Source organism: Phacochoerus africanus, chromosome 10 (genome assembly GCF_016906955.1).
Source record: "Phacochoerus africanus isolate WHEZ1 chromosome 10, ROS_Pafr_v1, whole genome shotgun sequence".
Lineage (NCBI taxonomy): Eukaryota > Metazoa > Chordata > Mammalia > Artiodactyla > Suidae > Phacochoerus > Phacochoerus africanus.
The window spans coordinates 90,819,593-90,827,497 of record NC_062553.1 but is presented as its reverse complement, the minus strand read 5'-3'; the positions used below and the strand labels follow the sequence as shown (position 1 = coordinate 90,827,497).

General features: G+C 34.8%; 1 pseudogene; it reads right to left on the bottom strand.

The window, feature by feature from the left end:
* Nucleotides 1–7,051: 7,051 nt before the first annotated feature.
* LOC125138020 (translationally-controlled tumor protein-like) lies at nt 7,052–7,574 on the bottom strand (annotated as a pseudogene).
* Nucleotides 7,575–7,905: the final 331 nt, after the last annotated feature.

Sequence of the window (7,905 nt, the reverse complement as noted above, 5' to 3'; positions counted from 1 at the left end):
CCAATTTCATTTGCAACCATTCAAGTTTTAATTTTTTTTTCCTGCTCACCCCTTCAAACTACAGATACACACATATTTGTTATTTGAGATTAAATGGTGAATATGAAGTATGTATACATAGTTCCAGGATGTAGTTATCAAAGGCAGCTAAATTAAATCACTGCATAATTTAAAAATATCTGAAGAGAACAAAAAGGCTCAAGATGATTGCCAATTCTATATCATAGAATCCCTAGAAATCACAAAAATAAATGAGCTACATGAACTATTTTATTTACTTAAATAGGCACATATTTAATCAAACCTGATGCTACCTAATTATCACATTATTTTGTTCTAATCTAAATTTACATTGGTTCAAATTGATCACAATACTAACACAAGTTAATTACCTGCTTATTAACAAATCCAGCCTAACTGACATAATATTTTAATACATGAAGTAATTTGAGAGAAAAAGCACAAAAGGCAAAAGGAGCAATTAAAAAGAACTAATTCTAATGGCTATATTTTGTATTTCCTTATATTTGCATCATAATATGGATAATATATGTTTATTGACATATTTACCCAATTTGAAGTATATAAATCAAGATTTCAGCCAATTCTTTAGCCTTGGATGCTGTTGATCAAACAAATGGATGTTTGTCTGAATTACAGTGATGTCATAAAGATAAATAGAAAAATAAAAGAAGAAGAATGAGAAAAAATACCTAGAATTTTAAAGCATGTAAAAGGCAGTAGGTTTATTGCAACCCATAGTTATTTTTCACATGCTCACCATAAAAGTATTGTTTTCATTACATTCCCAATCATCATGCCACGTCTCTGCCACTTATTTAGTTCTATTAGGTAGCTTTAGGATTAGAGAAAGATCAGAGACACAATTGCTGTCATTAAAACTCCTCCTTAATAGTTGGAGGTAGAAGATTAAGAACATGAAATAAAAGGAGAGTTTTAAAAGCTGAGTGTACTTCATATGCAATATGACTACTGAATATAGAAATTAAGAGGTCAGTGAGTCTAATAGGGCTGACACATATAGACAATGGGAAGACAGAAATAAGCTGCATCTTATAGATTAATAAAGAAGTGTTTAGATGGAAGGGTAAAAAGAAAATTATTTTGATCAGGAAAGTCAAATTAAGTTGAGACATTTTAATTTGAAATGTAATAGAAAAACTTGGATTATAATTAAGCCTCTTTCAAAAATGGTCTTGGTAAGAATTTCTCTGGGAGTTCCCATTGTGGCTCAGTGGGTTAAGACTGCAACATAGTCTCCATGAGGATGTGGGTTCAATCCTTGGTCTTGCTCAGGGGGTTAAGGATCTGGTATTGCAACAAGTTACAGTGTAGGTCACAGATGCAGCTTCAATCTGGCTGTGGTGTAGACCTACAGCTGTGGCTCCAATTAGACCCCTGGCCCGAGAACTTCCATATGCCACAGGTGTGAACATAAAAGAGAGAGAGAGAGAGAATTTCTACATCCTTTACATAATAAATATCTTTATTTTTTTATTTTTTATTTTGTCTTTTTAGGGCCACACCACAGCATATGGAGGTCCCCAGGCTAGGGGTCAAATTGGCTTGACCCCTATGCCACAGCAATGCCAGATCTAAGCCACATCAGCAACCTATACCATAGCTAAGGGCAATACTGGATCCTTAACCCACTGAGCAAGACCAAGGATCGAACCTGTATCCTCATGGATACTAGTCAGATTCATTTCCACTGAACCACAATGGGAACTCCAAGAAAAGTCTTAAATTTTACCTAAATTGTAACTAACATTTGATTTTATTCCTAAGGTTATTATAAATGAAGAGAAGATTGGGTGATAGGCTTATGACTCAGCAATGACAAGTTTTTACCTTGAATTGAAAATAATGGTGGACAAAAACTCTTCAGGTAATTTAATGTTTGTGCCTGAAGACTTATTTGATCATCCTTTAACTTTAAAGCATCTCCAGCTATAAATTCTTAGTAAATGATTTTCATAAGTTTTGATCTTATGTGCACTCTGAAATGACATTTGAATAAATAAAATCTTTTCCACCAGCCTTGTTGCTCTTTAAAAAGTATCTAAGATATCAGACATTGGACAAGTTTTATAATAAGTTAACCTTATATTCCTTAAAGGATATAGTAAATGTGTAAATGTTTTATCTAGAAACACATAGAAGGAAATAATCAGTGGCTTCATAGTTTCTCAGCCTTAATTGGATTTGAAAGCTGAAAAATATTAATTCTATTTACTTTATATGTAAATAAAATTTCAAAATACAAACAACAAAGCTTCAATATTTATTGTTTTATTTAATCTTTTTTCTGTCTTTATCGCAGCATTATTTATATGATAGATGCTCTAGGGGAAAATAAAGATATATGTGATTGAAATCTTGAGTATATGCTATGGTAACATTTCTTATTTCAAATTCACTTTTCAGCATGAGTAGATAAACCAACAGAAGACGCCTTGAGGAAAATATAAATAAAATCACATTAAAATATTTCAGGTTTTAAGACACCGAAACAGAATACCAACGCCTAATTTATTCAAATATCACATAAACTTTTCAACATTGTTATCAATTAATGCATATTTAAATATGATAAATTTTAAAATAAATTACATTTACATAGTTTACAAGTTATTTCACTTTTTGCTTTGTTGGTTTATCTCTAAAGCATGTATGTTGATATACTTTGTTGTATCACATAAAAATATGCAGATTTAATTCGCTGTTACTATTTGTTCAATTAAAAATAAAAACTGTATTCCAATAGGGTAAAAGAGAAAGAAAATATTTCATCAGAAAAACTGAAAGAAACTACCTATTACAGAAGCAGTGAAACTGATTAAAGAAGGATGGGACAAAAGAGGAAGTTAGAGAGGGAGAGGCTCATCAGATAATGAAAGGATCCGGTTAAGCAGTTTAGTCTTCAAACATAGTGAATATCAATCAGGAATATGAATCGTACTTATATTTTAGAAATAACATGCTAAAATGGCATGAAAGAGAAAAAAAACAATGTTGAATAAAATATGAGATACATTGACAAAATATTTTTCTATCTATTACAAACAAAGACATCTGGTTTGTTAATAGGTGTTTATCATTTAGAATTTTAAGTTGAAAAGGATCATTTTATTCATATTAAAATTAATTGGTTAAAAATATATTTCTAATTAAAATAGAGAAAATTACGTATTGCCAAGTATCATTTCTCGGACATGTTAATCACAATCATCTGTGGAGCTTAACAAAATATTAATAGGCCTAAACCCAGATATTCTGATTTAGTAGTTGTTGTTAGAAGACATAACATTTTTTATTCAATCAATGATTTATGTCTTCAACAGACATCTTAAATTCTGACCACAGCTTCTATCTGGAAGTCTCAATATCTGAAACATTATTCCCAAATTGATCATTCTTTCAATATGAGAAACTTCCTAAGAGTAATGGGACATGACTCCAAGGCAACTCTCCCAAATAGTGCACAGAGCAGTTGAGCAGGATAAGCAGACGGGGAACGAGATTGTGTATATAAATTTGAAAATAGTTACATGAGCAAAGTTAAACCAATTTCTATTTCAAAGTTTTATTTCATAGAGCGTGTGTTGCACTATTGCCTATTATACATCTCAGAGAAGTCAGAATGCACAGCATTTCTCAAACTAACTCCCTAGAAATATATTTTACACAGTACATTTCTACAAGGCTAGAGTTGAGCTGAACATACTTCATGAAATGCCACTTTAAAACAGACTAACAGGGAAAAAAGAAAAAGGAGTACTTATCAGTTTCTGGATTCTGATCTTAGAAAAGTTAATTAAAATGTCAGATGGTTATAAAGTAGTGACAAGGATAATCATGTTGAAAAAGAGGAGAGGAAGAGAATGGAAAGGCAGTGAGTTCTACTAGGATGAATATAACAATGAGTCAGTAGACTAAGAATCCAGTCCTCACCCCAAATAAATAAGCTATGTGATATTGCACAAACTATTTAACACTTTGTGCTATGTTTAAAATGAAGACGCTTAGCTGAAAGATCTCCAAGATCTCTCCTATTATCTAAAGTTAACTTGAATACTTTCAATCACTGGAACAAGCTCATAGAGAGTGATAAGAAGGTCTAAATTAATATTTTCCTGGTCATCCAGACTTACGCAAAGTTAATTCTTTTTATGAATTATGGATTTGATGTTCTAATAAAGAGGATTCCATATGTGTAAGTTTAGTCAAGCCAAAGATAAATTAATAAAAGGGAAAGAAGCAGGAGTCAGAATGGGAGACACTCAATTTTCTTGGGTTGCAGAGAGGTAGTTTGCGGGTTACTGGTAGGAGCCTCTCTCCCATCGTTTTCTTCTTTCCACACTCTTGGTTAAAATCACTGGTTGAATGGACTACATCTCTAATCTTGGGAACTCATGGAGTTTTATAGCAGGAAAATACACTTGTAATACTGATATTTTTTGCCATTTGTCTCAACCTCTTTCTTCTTACTGCTCTCTCTCTCACATAAAAACTTGAATCACTAATTCAGAATAAAGTCACAGAGAGCATGAAACAGGAGTCTGATTTTGGTTTCCCAATACTCTTCTCATGATGGAAATACCAAGGATGAGATCCAGAGAAAAGTATTTGTGGTAATTATCATTTGAAGAGAATGTGTTTTCTCTTAGAAACTAGAAAACATTTATTTTGAGCTTGGGCAAAGGGAAGAAAAAGTGCAGAAAATGAAATTAGAAAAGCTATTAGTGAATTTGCCAGTGGAGTTGCTCGCCTTCCACCCAAATCAGTTATGTATCTTTCATTACAATTATAGCCAGATACATTTCTGCCAAGTTAGGCAATTCAAGATTCCTTCGCAGTTAATTATGAGCAAATAATTATCTGCCAATGGAATTTGTGCAGAAGTGATAGGTGCCATTTCTGGTCTGGAAATGACCTCAGGAGTAAATCCCCCACCCATACCTCTTTCAGTTGTGAGAAGATAATGGCAATGGAACATCAATCATGCAGCAATGACTAATCTCTCAGGTATGGTAGAGCAATGCCTTAGAAAGAAGCTAACCTTTTGAATAGCTATGAAGACCAGAAACATTTCTGAGGTGGTAAACACTGATATACTGACCATTACACAAGAGAAAAATAAACTCACTTTGTGCGGCTATAATTTGAAGTCTTTTGTTATAGCAGCTTAGCTTTGTTCCAATTAACATCTTCTTACATGTGAAAATCATTTGGAAAATTTCTAGTCACATATTTTTGATGGTTTTACTCATTACTATTATTATTAATAGCAACAGTAAGAATTATTAGATTGTGAGCAGTACATAGAGTACACAGAGTATAGGGAAAGAAATGCTAAATTACAGAATAGGAATTAGGGACCTTGTAGCAAAGACAAAACACAAGAGGCAGTGTTCTGGATCTAAGTCTGGTATCATCACCAACAGACCACTCAGCTTCCACTTTAATGAGGATGTTTCCTTGGTCAACTGCTAGCAATTAAGTTGAGAAATGTTTCCTGGAAACTGTCAAGCACTCTTTTGAGAGATTATCATATACATAACCCAGGCAGCTACATAAACTCTTTCCCACAATGAGATGATGAGGCATTTTTCTTTGTCTGCACTTCTTATAAGAACTGCCCAGAAATAGTGATATCTGCCTATGCCCTAAGAGTTTACATGATTTCCACTGGACTTGCTGATACGATCAACAAATTTTATCATTTAACAGGTCACGAAAAATCCATGTGTTATGGCACACAGACTTCATTCTAGTCAAATCCCTCTCAAGGAGTTATCCTCCGCCTAAGCGAGCCACCTCTCCAAAGGTCATGCTCCCCTCTTGGAGACAACTCACAGCAAATGATTTTTGTAGACAGTAGATTGTAAAAACCCACAGAACCCTTTTCACAACTGAGGTCACCCTGCAAGAGTATCCCAACTGATCCAGAGCTCCTTTTAGATGCAACTCTATCACAGTTCATCTTCTCCCTCTGGTTGCTTCATTAAACCTTCACAGATTTTTTTTTTTTTCCCTAGAGAACATTTCAACTAATCTTCAAAACAAAAATCTCAGAATCCCAGAATTAGTTTCCTAGAAATCTAACTTACTAAGAAAAAGAGAATGACGGCATGTAGACTTTGGAGATAGTGATACTAAGTTTTATGCTGGCAGCTGTAATTTTACAAGGGAGTGGAGAATTTATGGAATGAACAGTATCAGCTTATCATTTCACTGATCAAAACCATAGAAAATATCCACTCGCATTGCATGTTAAATTGATTTCATCTCAAGCCCACAAAGTTTTGACTTCCAGTAATTATCGAAATGAGCATAAACTTAGGTTTAAATTTTTATTCTGCCACATGACTTTTATCCATTCAGTCCAAATATATTTAGACTTCCTACACGTGGAAAACACTATGTAAGTTTCTGGGAAAATATATGAAAAGACCATGTACCATTTCTTATGGTTTTTTAAATGGTGAGAGTGAAAACTAATTTTTGTTTTTGTAACTGTATTAGTCTTTTTATTCTTTTGGTTAATCTCTTCCATTTTTAGGTGATGAAAGTGTAAAGAATCCACTTCAGCTGTTGGCACTGCTCTGAGCATGGTTTTTCCCTTCGACTCAATTATTTTGATTCTTGTTTGTATTCCAAGTCCAGGAAGTGGCTTTCAACTGCAGAAGTTATCTGAAGATGGCCTTATACTTTCCACTTGTGGTCTACAACAAGGTTCTAGCTTCTCCAGGAAGGCTACACAGCATGATTTAGATATTACATATTAAACTAAGGGGCATTCTCAAAAGAGTTTAAATGCATTTTATTTTTAGACAACCTACATGACATGTTTTGTTTTGTTTTCCTGCAAAAACAATGCCCTTGCTTCAAAAAAAAAAAAAAATCAATGTCAAAATAACAAGCTCAAGATGCCATCAGTCCCATTTGTCTAAGTCCTGGTGTTTTGTGGATGAAAAGCAGCGGCCAGCCAGTTATGACGACAGGCAATAGATCCAAAGTAACAAATTTGTTAACATTTTTCCATTTCTAAGCCATCCTTAAAGAAAATCATATACAGAGTCACATCATCTTCACGGTGGCCCAGCAGAGCAATCATGCCATCTGGATTCATATTTTCACCAATAAAAAACTGATAGTTTTTGAAATTAGCAAGGATGTGCTTGATTTGTTCTCTAGCTCCTGTCATAAAAGGTTTTACTCTTTCTTGGCTCTGTTCTTCAAGTTTCTCCCATTGATTGACTTCATGTAATCTTTGATGTACTTCTTATAGGCTTCCTTTGTGAAGCTGGTTTCCTGCAGGTGGTAGTTCATAACAATATCGACACCAGTGATTACTGTGCTTTTGGTACCTTGGCCCTGGGACCTTCAGCGTAGGCATTTCCGCCAATGAGTGAGTCATCAATGTTACCCTCTACCCTACTGACCATCTTCCTCTCCACCTCCAGACACAGCCCATCCACGATCTCCTGGATCTTATAGATGTTGGAAAACATCTCATCATGGCTGATGAGGTCCTGGTAGACACTCATGATGGCGGCTGGAGGCAGACGACCACGGCGTTAGCTTAGCAGGAGCTGGGAGCTTAGAGCAACAGCAGTGCAGCTGGGGTGGCACTCAGGGGGGAGGGAGAAGTGGTCAGAAAAGCTGAAAACTAATTTTCAATAGGCAATTATAAATGCTAAAAAGCAATAGTTAATCTTGTCCTTTTTTTTTTGTCTTTTTGCCATTTCTTGGGCCGATCCTGCGGCATATGGAGGTTTCCAGGCTAGGGGTCGAATCTGAGCTGTAGCTGCCAGCCTACGCCAGAGCCACAGCAGCGCAGGATCCAGGCCGCGTCTGCAACCTACACCACAGCTCATG